Source organism: Musa acuminata, chromosome BXJ3-6 (assembly GCF_036884655.1).
Source record: "Musa acuminata AAA Group cultivar baxijiao chromosome BXJ3-6, Cavendish_Baxijiao_AAA, whole genome shotgun sequence".
Classification (NCBI taxonomy): Eukaryota; Viridiplantae; Streptophyta; class Magnoliopsida; order Zingiberales; family Musaceae; genus Musa; species Musa acuminata.
In genome coordinates, this window is record NC_088354.1 from 16,881,207 (window position 1) to 16,896,063 (window position 14,857).

Below are 14,857 nucleotides of genomic sequence, written 5' to 3' on the forward strand. Positions count from 1 at the left end.
AGTAACAATGCTTGCAACTCATTATCAAGAGACATTTTCATAGAGGATAACTGGTTAGTAATACTTTGCATTTCATTCAAATGTTCAGCAATAGAAGCACCCTCTCTATATTTTAGGTTCACAAGTTTTCTGATCAAAAAAGCTTTGTTGCCAGTTGTTTTTCTTTCATAGAGACTTTCCAACTTTTTCCAAAGAGAATATGTAGAAATTTCAGTAGAAACATGGGGAAAGACACTATCATCAAGCTACTATCGAATAAATCTAATTGTTTTTCGATCTAACCTCTTCCACTTATCATCTGTCATAGTTATGGGTTTTGCACTATCCCCTTGCAAAGGTCCATACAAATCTTTGTAATATAAGAGATCTTCCATTCTTGGTTTTCATATCATCCAATTGTTTCCATTTAAACTAATCATGCGAGAAACATTACTGGCCTCCATGTTCAAATACAAAATTAAATCACCAAAACCCTTTGCTCTGATACCAGTTGATGGGGATCTAAACAGGAGTAACCTTTGTATATGAACAAATACTAGAAGACCATAATACGCAGCGGAATTAAATGGAACCACAATCAAATAGAACACCAAGATATACATGGAAAACCCCTTCAATGTGAAGGGTAAAAACCACAGGGCAAACTAGAGATAATCCACTATGAGAATAATGAATATACAAATCTCAATCTCTTGCCCAAAACTCTAGCAACAATCACAAGAGAATAACTGGGATACAAGGATCACGTCATTGCCTACAATATCTAAAACCTCCCTAAGTAATCACAGCAAGAGTCTACTATAGATTTGATCTAACCTGAGATGAGAACACTGCTAGATAATTGAGAACAACCTCTGCGTTGTCCTTGTCTTCTTCTCTTTCTTTCTCTTCCTTTTCTGCCTTGTTTTCTTCCTTTTCTTTGGAATCCCGTGGCTGTTTTCTTCTCCCACGTTCTTGACCTATTTATGCCTTTTTCTGCCTCCAAAACGTAGCCACCACACCCCCCCTAATGTTAATTAGGGTTAGGTTAAGAGGGGGTGAGCTGTGGGCTGCCCAAGCCTACTATGGGCTCAATTTGTGGGCTGCTAACCCAACACACAACTGCTATCGCCAGCAGATCCATTGGTTGTACGTAGTGAGTTCGATAATGGTGTCGGACGTCATTACTTCACGACCATTGAAGATCGTATTACAAGGAATCTAACATCGCCCATAAGTAGACGACAAGACATAATAGATAGGAATTTAGATTGACAAAATATAGATTATATAAATATCGTAAATTAGAAAACAACAGATCTAAGATATTTGATTTCAAGAACCTAGGCTCTGATATTAATTGTAAGTATAAAATCTGTGAAATGCTATATGTAATGTGGAAAAACTATTATGCTAGGATTGAAATCAAATAATATTAGTGTTGAATCTCGTATTTTGATGATGAAGTCAATTGTCATTTGTTTATCTAATCTATATGTTGAGAAAAGTGTGCAGGATTAACTACGATAACAGTAAGACATGCAGCAGTTGTTATGCCGGAGTCAAGATCAAGATCATGTTAAGAGTCCGAGAGTTCGTCGGAATTTCGAATATTCGTCGGAAGTTCTATAGGAACCAGCCGAGAAGTCTAGGAGCTTGCCATAGAAGCTCATCGAAACTCACCAAGAAGATCGTCGTGAAGTCCAGGAGCTTGCCGGGAGTCTGCCGGAGCATCGCCGAGGGTTCGTCGAAAGAGCAATTGACGCACCGGAACACGAATTACAGTAATGATGTCTTAATTATCGTAGTTAGAGTGTAGATTAAGTTAGGATTGGGAGGTGATCCCACTAACTTAATCAAGGGTCAATTGAGCCCTTAATAGACCCAAATTAGGTCGAATGGAATAGCCCATTCGGCCCTTGAAATCTTGGTCAGCGGTGGCATCGCTTGGGAGACTCGATCTCCTAGGATTTCTGGGCGGTGGTATCACCCTTGTCAGGCGGTGGTACTGCTTGCAGTTATTACTGTCAGTAGTGGTACCGCCCCTATCAAGCGGTGGTACCGCCTGAGCTCGGTCTTCAAACGCTTTCACGCGGTAGTACCGCCCAAACTGAGTGGTAGTACCACTTAGTGTCCGATGACAAGTGGTAGTACCACCCAGTAATAGCGGTGGTACCACCAGGACCCCGAAAATCCAGGAATGGACACTTTTAGGCTCTATTTTTGAACTTATTGGGGTCTATAAATATCCCACCCTTTCCTGCATAAAAGGGCAATGAATTCTTGAAATACTCTTGAGTCTTGAGGCCTTAAAGTGTTGTAAAAGCTAGAGTTCTCCTCCTTCTTTCTTCTAAGTGTTGAGATCATTCAAGAGAAGAGTGAAACTTGTAAGGATTGTCTCCTAAGCCCGTCAAAAGGAGAAAAGTTATAAAAAGGGTGGTTGGCTTTCGCCTATTGAAGGAAGGCCCCTAGTGGACGCCAGTAACCTCGTCGGAGGAGGAAGTTGATAGTGGATGTAGGTCACATTGATTGAACCACTCTAAAATCTCAGTTTGCATTTACTTTGAGAAATTTTCCTTTATAGCAAATTGCCTCTCCTCCTTACTGTGCTTTAAATATGTCTACATTCACTTTGACGTAAAACATCTTCCGAGATCGACTTTCTATGAAGACTTTACAAAATCTATGTTTTTGTGATTTACACTGCTGCAAATCACCTTAGCCTTCTCTTACATTTTCACTTTAGACTTTAAGCTTAAATTTCTTCCGAAATGAATTGAATTGAATCGTCTTTAATCGAAACAAGGTTTTTGAAATCGTAAAAGTTTTCCGCTGCACTAATTCACCCCCCCCCCCCCCCCCCTCTTAGTGCGCTCTTGATCCTAACAATTAGATCGGTTTTTAAAATGTGTGCCTTTTATGCCATCTGAAAAGGATCTCTATATAATATGGGCACCATCTTTAGATCCAAAATCACTATCAATCTACAAGGAGAACTAGACTCTCCTTCTCGTCTCTTCCTATCTTTTCATAGGATCACTTGGATTGATGGTTCATGGAGGTTGAGAGAGAAATTATAATCTCTTAACTGCATCCTTTATGAGATACATTATTTAGCTCCTAGAGATCCTGCCTATTTATAGGATAAGTTATTAGGAGAGTTTCTCCCATTAAGGGCATCCCTTAAGAAATCCTACTATAATATGTCTTTTCTATTAGTCAATATTTGTCCTCAGAATCCAATTAGTGTTAGGATCAAGTTGGCACTAAGAGGGGGAGTGAATTAGGGCTTTCGATAAAATGATGTTAATTAAAATATTCATTCGAAAAAGCTTGTATCCGAAAATACGTTTAAACTTGAAAGTGTATGTAAGTGATTGAGGGCAGTGAGCAAGTAATCAGTGAGTGATGAGAATGAAAAGCATGAAATAAATGACATAGAAAGAAAGCACACCAAATTTATAGTGCTTTGATCATCGTGACCTACATCCACTTCCGATTCCTCCTCTATTGAGGCCACCAACATCCACTAACGATCTTTCTTCAATAGGCGAAGACTAACTACCCTCTTACAACTCTTTCTCCTTTTTATAGGTTTAGAAGATAACCTTTTACAAGCTACACACCTCTCTTAGATTGATCACAAAGCTAATGAAGGAGGAGGACACTTAGCACTTTTTCAACACTTTTATAACCAAAAATCTCAAACTTTTGTTTACACCTTTCGTGCTCTTTTATGCAGGAAAGAGTGGGGTATTTATAAGCCCAAATGACTTCAAAAATGGAGCCAAAAAGTATATCATCCTGGATTTCTAAGGTACTGGCGGTACTATCGCCAGTACTGGGCGGTACCAACACTTGGCAGTAATAACTGCCGACGGTAACATCACCCAATCTGAGCATTACCACCGCCCAGACCACTTGGGTGGCTCAGCTTGAGGCGGTACCACTTGTTGAATCTCGGATTTTGATGATATAATCAATTGTTGGGTTAATTGATCTAATCCATATTATTGAGTTAAGTGTGCAGGATTAACTACGATAACCAGAAAACATAAAGCAAGGATACCGGAGTCAAGTTCGATGGATGTTTAAGAGTCCGAAGAATCGTCGGAGATGCTGCCGGAACCAACCGAGAAGAAATCGGGAACCTGTCGGAATTTTCGAAAGTTCGCCGAAGAGATTGTCGGAGGTTCACGGATATCACCGAGAAGGCTCGGCTACTCGTTAAAGTCATCACAAGTTCGGGAGCTTGATGGGAGTCCGTCGGAAGAAAGTTTGTCGGAAAGCTCGCCGGAACAAGACTTGATGTTCACGGATGAAAACTTGCTTAGGATGTGTTTTGTTATGTAGTTCACTTGTAATTAGGATTAGGATTAAGAGATAATCCTATATCCTAGTTAGGGGCCAACTAGGCCAAAAGTCAGATTTGGTTTGGGCTAAAATTAAGCCAAACTAGTGAACCGGAGAGCCAGGCGGTGGCACCGCCTGGCTGGGCGGTGACACCTCCTGGGCTGGGCGGTTGCACCGTCCAGCACCCGAACGCTGGGCGGTGGCACCGCTTGGCTGGGCGGTGGCACCGCCAGCATCGGGAACTTAAAGAGAATTCAAATTTTGGAGCCCAAATTTGAATCCTCTTGAGGCCTATAAATACCTCTCAAATCTCAACTGAGATTACAACTTTTGAGAAGCATTTGATTGAGAGAAAAGTCTTAGAAAGTCTTAGCAAGTCTTGTTTTCAATTTGCTAGAGAGTTCTCCTCCTTCTTTCTTATTGAAAATTTGTAAGAGGTTGAACTGCTTGTAAAAGGTTGTAAGAGGGGTATTTACCCTTCCATTTCAATAGATTTACTAGTGGAAGGTGGGAGCCTCATCGAAGAGGGGCCTCGCAAGTGGATGTAGGTCATTTGACCGAACCACTCTAAAATCGACGTAATCTCTGGTTTGCATTTCATTATTGCTATTTACATTACTGCAAACCTTCTTACATGCTTTAGTTCCTTATTACCTTTGTTGCGCAACTTTAAGAATACGCTTTCAAGTTAAGCTTTTCAAGTTCCGTTCTTATCGTACGAAAGATTTTTCTAAAACTGAAGTTTTAATCCGCTGCACTAATTCACCCCCCCCCCCCCCCCCCCCCCTCTTAGTGCCGCTCCGATCCTAACAAGTGGTATCAGAGCAAGGTTATCTCTCATATTTGGTTTAATACCCAAGAGAGATGACTTACTCCGGCATGCAAGAGGGCCATTCTATTGCACGACCACCTTTGTTTAATGGGTCGGATTACACATATTGGAAGACTCGCATGAGGATCTTCCTCATTTCTATGGACTTTGAGCTTTGGTCTATTGTTGAAAACGGATTTCAAAAATCTTCTCTTCCGATGAGTGAATGGAATGAATCGGAGAAGAAGGTTTTTTCTTTAAATGCAAAGGCTATGAATGCCTTGTTTTGTGCACTAGACAAAAATGAATTTAATCGTGTTTCAATTTATGATTCGGCCTTTGATATTTGGAGAACTCTTGAGGTCACTCATGAAGGCACTAGTCGAGTGAAAGAGTCCAAAATCAACATCCTTGTGCACTCTTACGAACTTTTCCGAATGAAAACAAGTGAGTCCATCGGAGACATGTACACCCGGTTTACGAATGTCATCAATGGACTCAAAGCTCTTGGTAAAGATTTTACTAACTTTGAACTAGTAACTAAAATCTTAAGATCCCTCCCTAAAAGTTGGGATCCAAAAGTTACGGCCATTCAAGAGGCCAAAGACCTTAAAGCATTCCCTCTTGAAGAACTCATTGGGTCTCTAATGACCTACGAAATGACATGTCAAGCTCATGACGATAGTAGATGCTCAAGACATATGACTGGAGATCCATCTCATTTCTCTATGCTCACTAGCAAAGAAGAAGGGTACGTCACCTTCGGAGACAACAACAAAGGCAAAATCATTGGCAAGGGAACTATTGGTAACAAATTTAGTTTTTCCATTGATGATGTTTTACTAGTTGATGGATTGAAACACAATCTCTTGAGTATTAGTCAACTATGCGATAAATGTTACATCGTTAGATTTGAATCAAATATGTGCATTATTGAAAAACCAAATCATAACATGACTATGATTGCTTTAAAACAAAATAATGTCTATACCATCAATCTTGATGAACTAAGTAATGAAATGTGTTTCTCCACCGTAAATGATGATGCTTGGCTTTGGCATAGGAGATTAGGTCATGCAAGCATGAAAACAATATCTAAAATCTCATCTCAAGAATTAATACGAGGGATTCCGAATATGAAGTTTATTAAGGATAAGGTATGCAATGCATGTCAACTAGGCAAACAAATAAAAACAAGCTTCAAACCAAAAAATCAAATTAGCACCACTAGACCATTACAATTGATCCATTTGGACTTATTTGGACCAATTGATACAACAAGTCTAGGTGGAAGCAAATATGCTTTTGTGATTGTGGATGACTACTCTAGATACACTTGGACCTATTTCTTAGCTCACAAAAGTGATTGCTTCAAGTGTTTCTCTAAATTTTGTAAACTCACTCAAAACGAAAAAAGCTTCATGATTTCATCAATTCGGAGTGATCACGGTGGTGAATTCCAAAACCGTGACTTTCAAAATTTTTGCGAAGTTAATGGGTACAATCACAACTTCTCAACTCCAAGAAATCCTCAACAAAATGGAGTAGTTGAAAGGAAAAATAGAAACCTACAAGAAATGGCAAGAACTATGTTAAATGAACATAGTTTACCCAAATATTTTTGGGCCGAAGCCGTAAATACGGCTTGTTACATCATGAATAGGGTCCTAATAAGACCATCTCTATTAAAAACTCCCTATGAATTATGGAATAACAAAAAACCAAATATTTCTTATTTTAAAGTTTTTGGTTGTAAATGCTTCATTTTAAATGAAAAGGATGCCCTAGGTAAATTTGATGCTAAATCCGATGAAGGCATTTTTCTTAGTTACTCCTCCATTTCTAAGGCTTTTCGTGTCTTTAACAAAAGGACCTTAGTAATAGAAGAGTCTATTCATATAGTTTTTAATGAAATTTCTGATTTAAAGAAAAATGATTTTGATGATCATCTTGGTTTTGATAATTTGAATTTAAACAAACCCCCTCCTCAAAATAGCCATTTGAATGCATCTTCTTCCGAAATTTCTTTACCCAAAGAATGGAAGTATGTAGATGCTCATCCAAAGGAGCTAATTATAGGAGATACAACAAAAGGGGTTCAAACTCGTTCTTCTTTCAAGAATTTTTGTGCTAACGCTGCTTTCCTTTCTCAAATTGAACCTAAATGCATTGACGAAGCTTTAAAAGATGATTTTTGGGTCATTGCAATGCAAGAAGAATTGAACCAATTTAAGAGGAATGAGGTATGAAAGCTTGTTCCTAGACCAAGTGACCACTTAGTCATAGGTACTAAGTGGGTCTTTAGAAACAAGCAAGACGAAAATGGTATCGTGGTTAGAAACAAGGCTAGATTAGTGGCCAAAGGTTTTAACCAAGAAGAAGGTATCGATTACGAAGAAACCTTCGCTCCCGTGGCTCGATTAGAAGCCATAAGGATGCTCCTTGCCTATGCTAGTAGTAATAATTTTAAACTATTTCAAATGGATGTCAAAAGTGCTTTCTTGAATGGTTTTATTTCCGAAGAAGTATATGTCGAACAACCTCCTGGATTTGAAAATTCTCTTCTTCCTAATCATGTATTCAAATTGACTAAAGCTCTCTATGGCTTGAAACAAGCTCCTAGAGCTTGGTATGAAAGGCTTAGTTCCTTTCTTATTTTAAATAATTTTATCAAATGCAAGGTTGATACTACATTGTTTATTAAACATTTTAAAAATAATTTTCTTATTGTGCAAATTTATGTTGACGATATTATTTTTTGCTCTTCGGATGAATCACTATGTGAATCATTTGCCAAATGTATGAGTCATGAATTTGAAATGAGTTTAATGGGTGAATTAACTTTCTTTTTAGGATTACAAATCAAACAACTTAGTGATGGTATATTTCTTAACCAATCCAAATATACATTAGAATTGTTAAAACGATTTAACATGGATAATTCAAAAGCAATAAACACCCATATGAGTACTGCGACTAAGTTAGATATGGATGAAAATAGTGAAAATTTCGATCAAAAAACATATAGGAGAATGATAGGTAGTCTACTCTACCTCACCGCGACTAGACCAGATATTATGTTTAGTGTAGCACTTTGCGCTAGGTTTCAATCTAATCCTAAATTATCTCATCTGAAGAGTGTTAAAAGAATATTTAGGTATCTTAAAGGAACTCCAAATTTAGGATTGTGGTATCCAAAATCTGAAAAATTCGATCTAATAGCTTATGCAGATGCCGATTTTGGCGGATGCAGGATAGATAAAAAAAGTACATCTAGAACATGCCAATTTTTAGGACATGCACTTGTTTCTTGGACTTCCAAGAAACAAAATTCAGTTGCACTATCTACGGCGGAAGCCGAATACATTGCTGCAAGTGCATGTTGTGCACAAGTCATTTGGATGAAAAATACATTAGAAGACTATGGAATTCACTTTAAAAACATTCCCATAAAATGTGATAATACTAGTGTCATATGTCTTACTAAAAATCCAATTATGCACTCTAGAACTAAGCACATCGACGTTAGGCATCATTTCATACGCGATCATGTCCTTAACAATGATGTTGTTCTAGAATTTATTGACACAAAGCATCAATTAGCAGATATATTTACAAAAGCTTTGAACGAAGATCAATTTGAATTCATTAGAAGGGAATTAGGCATGTTAAATTGTCCCTAAAATGAGCTTCACGAAAAATGACTCGTCCTTTTTCCTTTCTTTTGTGGATTTGATTTCTTCCTTCTTCTTCAATTCAAAATGATCCATTAAAGTATAACTTATTATCTTGAGGGAAGAAGCTAAACAAAAGGGAGGAAGAAAAATTTTTTTTCTTTCCTCCGCGGGATGCCAACGGTGGCACCGCTAGATCCGGCGGTTGCACCGCTTGAGCGCTCGAGCGCTAGGCGGTGACACCGCTCGGTTTGGCGGTGGCACCGACCGAGCGACCCTTATTAACCCGAGGGGTTAGGGCCGGCGGTGACACCGCCCCCAACCCGAAGAAAAAGCTCTCAAAACCCTCTCTCATTCCCTCTAACCCTCATTCTAACTCTTAGAAGCATTGGAGAAGGATTCTTGGTGGTCCAAGCTTTCCATCTCTCAACATAATCTCCATAAGGTATTGAAATCCCTCTTTTTGGTATCCCATTCTCTCTTTTCTTTTCTCTTTCCCTTGCTTATTTTTCATAATTTCATCATCATCTTGTCTAGATAATGGCTCCTAAGAGATCGAAAGGAAAAAGGATTGAAGGAGATTCATTTGACCATGATCTTTTTAGATCAAAAGAGGTAGCCCTTAGCTTTCCAAAATTTGAAACACGATATATCCATAAGGGAAAATACGTTGATCTGGATGAACTAGAGGACTTAGAACCCATTAGGTGGTTTGCACACCTAGAAGCTCTACCTCTACTACAAATAGATGAACCAATCTATCCGCGATTAGTTAGATTGTTCTATGCCAACCTATATGAGGACAACGATAGCCTAAGCACTTACCTTCTAGGAACACCCATTAGAATATTTGACAGCACTATTTGTGAGCTAATTGGCATAACTGAAAAAGATAGGGGATGCTATTTTAAAGGTAAATGGGACGTCAACACAATAGGAGCAACCTATACCGAAGCTGTAGAAATAATTTTTGCAAATCCAAACCTTGACTTCCTACCCAAGAGCTGTGAACACTTACTGCCTTTCAACTCTAAAATTCTTCATCACATTATCACAAGCATCATATTCCCCAAACAATTTCATCTTGACGAAATAAGTCAAATAGAGATAAGTACCATGTATTGGATTATGACCGGTCAGCATAATTGTTTTGGGTACTCAATTCGGCAACACATACAGGATATTATGGCTAAAGATACTATGTTGCCATATGGGAGGTTAATCACTAGATTTCTTCATGCCTATGACATTTGCATCTCACCCGATGAAGAATCTATTCAAAATGATCGATATAACATAATAAATAAAAACCTACTGAAAAGACTTAAGTGCACTTTTAGCAATGGCATATGGGTTAGGCAGCCTAGAAGGACGGATCCAATTCCTCCACCAATAGAACACCCCGAAACACCAATTCTTATGGGAAATGAATCTCCTCCTCCTAGTCCCTTTGGCGCAGCACCTTCAGCTCCTGTTTCCTCCTCTGAAGATCTCATTATGGCGGAACTGTCTCAGATCAAATCACAGCAAGAACAAATTCAAAATCAACAAGTTGAAATTTTGAAGACACTACGACAAATGAATGAAAAAATAGATATCATGTATCAGCACCGTGGATTACCTCCTAAGGATTAAATTGATGTATCTTTTTATTCTGTTCTATTTGCTTTTAACAACAAGCTCAAAGTTTGTCATCGATTGAACGATAACTGATCCTTCCTTTTAGATAACTACTGTTTTGATCTGCATAAATGATGATAAACTATTTCTGGCAAATTTGAATGATGAACTTTGTTTACTATTAAATGCTAAACCTTTTTTCTATGACCATCAATTAGCTGGCTTGTCTCTTTTTGTTGATGACAAAGGGGGAGAAGTGATGACTAAGTGATGACTTACACCATAACGATAGCATGACTTATATGAATTACAAAAACTTGTGTGATATGAATGTCTTATATGCCTTGCAAAATCTTTGAAAATATCATAAGATTGATTGATCATATTGAAAGCATGCCTTACATCTATATCATGAAATTTATATTGAAAATCTTTATCTTCTGTCGTAGTAAAATTTGTCCCTTTTCATTTAACTTATGATTTTCATCGAAGTTTCATACTTACTATTGTTTAATGAGGATCACGATAAGCTCTACGGTTAGAACTTATCGGGTTATGCTTGAATCCAATGGGATGGAATTCAAGTATTTTTATCTTCTCATAATATGGCATATAGATAGGGGGAGTTATGTTTAACTCCGTCATCAATTGATTGTCATCATCAAAAAGGGGGAGATTGTTGAATCTCGAATTTTGATGATATAATCAATTGGTGGGTTAATTGATCTAATCCATATTATTGAGTTAAGTGTGCAGGATTAACTACGATAACCAGAAAACATAAAGCAAGGATACCAGAGTCAAGTTCGATGGACGTTTAAGAGTCCGAAGAATCGTCGGAGATGCTGCCGGAACCAACCGAGAAGAAATCGGGAACCTGTCGGAATTTTTGGAAGTTCACCGAAGAGATTGTCGGAGGTTCACGGAGATCACCGAGAAGGCTCGGCTCCTCGTTAAAGTCATCACAAGTTCGGGAGCTTGATGGGAGTCCGTCGGAAGAAAGTTCATCGGAAAGCTCGCCGGAACAAGACTCGATGTTCGCGGTTGAAAACTTGCTTAGGATGTGTTTTGTTATGTAGTTCACTTGTAATTAGGATTAGGATTAAGAGATAATCCTATATCCTGGTTAGGGGCCAACTAGGCCAAAAGTTAGATTTGGTTTGGGCTAAAATTAAGCCAAACCAGTGAACCGGAGAGCCAGGCGGTGGCACCGCCTGGCTGGGCGGTGACACCTCCTGGGCTGGGCGGTTGCACCGTCCAGCACCCGAACGCTGGGCGGTGGCACCGCTTGGTTGGGCGGTGGCACCGCCAGCATCGGGAACTTAAAGAGAATTCAAATTTTGGAGCCCAAATTTGAATCCTCTTGAGGCCTATAAATACCCCTCAAATCTTAGCTGAGATTATAACTTTTGAGAAGCATTTGATTGAGAGAAAAGTCTTAGAAAGTCTTAGCAAGTCTTGTTTTCAATTTGCCAGAGAGTTCTCCTCCTTCTTTCTTATTGAAAATTTGTAAGAGGTTGAACTGCTTGTAAAAGGTTGTAAGAGGGGTATTTACCCTTCCATTTCAAGAGATTTGCTAGTGGAAGGTGGGCGCCTCATCGAAGAGGGGCCTCGCAAGTGGATGTAGGTCATTTGACCGAACCACTCTAAAATCGGCGTAATCTCTGGTTTGTATTTCATTATTGCTATTTACATTACTGCAAACCTTCTTACATGCTTTAGTTCCTTATTACCTTTGCTGCGCAACTTTAATAATACGCTTTCAAGCTAAGCTTTTCAAGTTCCGTTCTTATCGTACGAAAGATTTTTCTAAAACCGAAGTTTTAATCCGCTGCACTAATTCACCCCCCCCCCCTCTTAGTGCCGCTCCGATCCTAACACCACCGCCTGACATGGCTCCAAGTGGTTGAATGGGTCATCCAACTAGCCCAATTCAACCCTATTAAGGGCCTAATTGACCCCTAATTGAGTTAGTAGGATTTCTCCCATAACTAATTCAAATTAAAGTCCTAACTACAATAATTAAGGCTAAAATAATTACAATACAAGTAATCTAGATCGTTTGGCATATAATTGTTCAATCGAACTCTCGGTGAACTTCTGACGAACTCCTAGTGATTTTCCAATGAGCTTTCGACGAACTCCTGGTGAACTTTCGGCAAGCTTTCGGCGAACTCCCGGTGAGCTTTCACTGCATCGTCCAATCCTTCGGTGTATCCCCTGATTTATCCAGCCAAACTTCAATTCTTCTTTAATCGTTTTACCTTTCTCATGATCATAGTTAGTCCCACATCACTTATTTCAACATATGGATTAGATCATTAATTCACCAATTTATTTTATCATTAAAATCTAAGATTTAATAATCTCTCCCTTTTTGATGATGACAACTAATTGATGACGGAGTTAACCTTAACTCTCTATATCTATATTCCATATTAAGATAAGGCAAACTTAAATTCAAAAGGAATCATAACTTTTGAATTCAAGTGAAACAATTTTGATCGTAGTGATCAAAAGTAATATATCAAAATTTTATACATTGTGCATCATCATAGTTTCAAGTCATCAAAGTATAACATACAAAATTTCATCACTTTATAACAAATTAGCATTACTTTAGGCATAACCTACATGATACTAAAGCATTCATCACTTCATGCAGGATACCAAAATTAACATCATTTTGGGCATAATATTCATGATACCAAGGTATTCATATTTTCAATCATTTTGGGCATAACATACATGATATCAAAGGCATTCATATACCAAAAGTAACATCATTTTGGGAATAACATTCATGATTCTAAATCATTTTTTAACAATTTATCACTTCATTCGTGATACCAAATACAACATTATGGCATGATACCAAATACAACATTATGATTCCAAATATTCATCATTTCTCCTCCTTTGTCATCAATAAAAAGGAGACTCATTCAACAATTTATGCAAGTAGTTTAAACTATGTAAGTAAATTTTACGCCCATTTATGCAAGCTAGCAAATTTGTAAAATGAGAAATTAAGCAAAAACATTGCAAGATAACTACTTTTGCTTCTTGAGATGTACAAGCATTTTTTGGTTCTTCTTGAGATGTGCAAGTTTTTTTCTTCCTTTTATCATAAAAATAAAAAGAAGAGGAAGAAGAAGAAAGGAGAAATTCATTCACCATAAGAAAAATCAAGTTATAAGAACCAAATCCATGAAAGGAATTGAACCAAATCAAATCCATGAAAAAATAAGTTTCATTGAATCAAGCTTCTACATTCGCAAAGAGAAAGGATTCATCATAAAAGATCAAAATATGCATACTAGATATTTATGAATCAAATCTCTATTCTTGTAAATAGAAGGAAGAAGGATTCATAAAAGATCAAGTTTGCCAAAAAAATTCATGAATCAAATCTCTTCTTTGGTGAATTGCAAGAAGAAGGAACGAAAGAAGCGATCTTGATTTAAAAAGAAAACTTAAATTATGAAAAATCAACAAATATAAAAAATGTATAGAGGAATTTATGTATTTAAAAGATTTAACATGCTTAATTCTCTTCTAGTAAAATCAAATTGTTCCTCATTAAAGGTTTTGTAAAAATATCAGCTAATTGATGTTTTGTATCAATAAATTCTAAAGATATATCATGGTTATTAACATGATCTCTAATAAAATGATGTCTAATATCAATATGTTTAGTTCTAGAGTGTTGAATGAAATTTTTTGTTAAACATATTACACTAGTATTACCATATTTTATAGATATATTTTTTATTTTAGATTATTTAACTCTATTCATGCCTTCATGGGTTACTTCTAGTGTGTGTCAAATCTCATATGTAGTTTCGCATAAAAAAATACGATTAAACTCATTTTTGTTCAAAGCACAAAATAAAGCGTTCATAGCTCTAGCATTCAAAGAAAAAGTTTTCTTCTTCAAATCATTCTATTCGTTCATTAGATTAGAAGACTTGTGAAAACTATTTTCAACAATATTCCATAAATTAAAATCTAAAGAAAGTAAGAAAACTCTCATTCGAGTTTTTCAACATGTGGAATCCTTCCCATTAAACATAGGAGGACGAATGATAGAACAGCCCTCTTGATTACTGGTAAAAGCCATTTCTCTTAGGTGTTAAACCAAATAAGAAAAATTTGGCTCTAATAGCAACTGTTAGGACTAAGTCATAACTAAGAGGGGGGTGTGAATTAGTGCTTTCATAAAAGTTACATCGATTCAAAAATCTCATTCGATAAAAGCTCGTATTAGAAATGTGCTTGACTTGAAAGTGTGTTCATAAGCGTAGTGAAAGTAATAAGCAAGTAAATCAGTTTATAATATAAATGAAAAGCATGAAAAAAATACAAATCGAGTTTTATAGTGGTTCGGTCGTCGTGACCTACATCCACTTCCAATTCC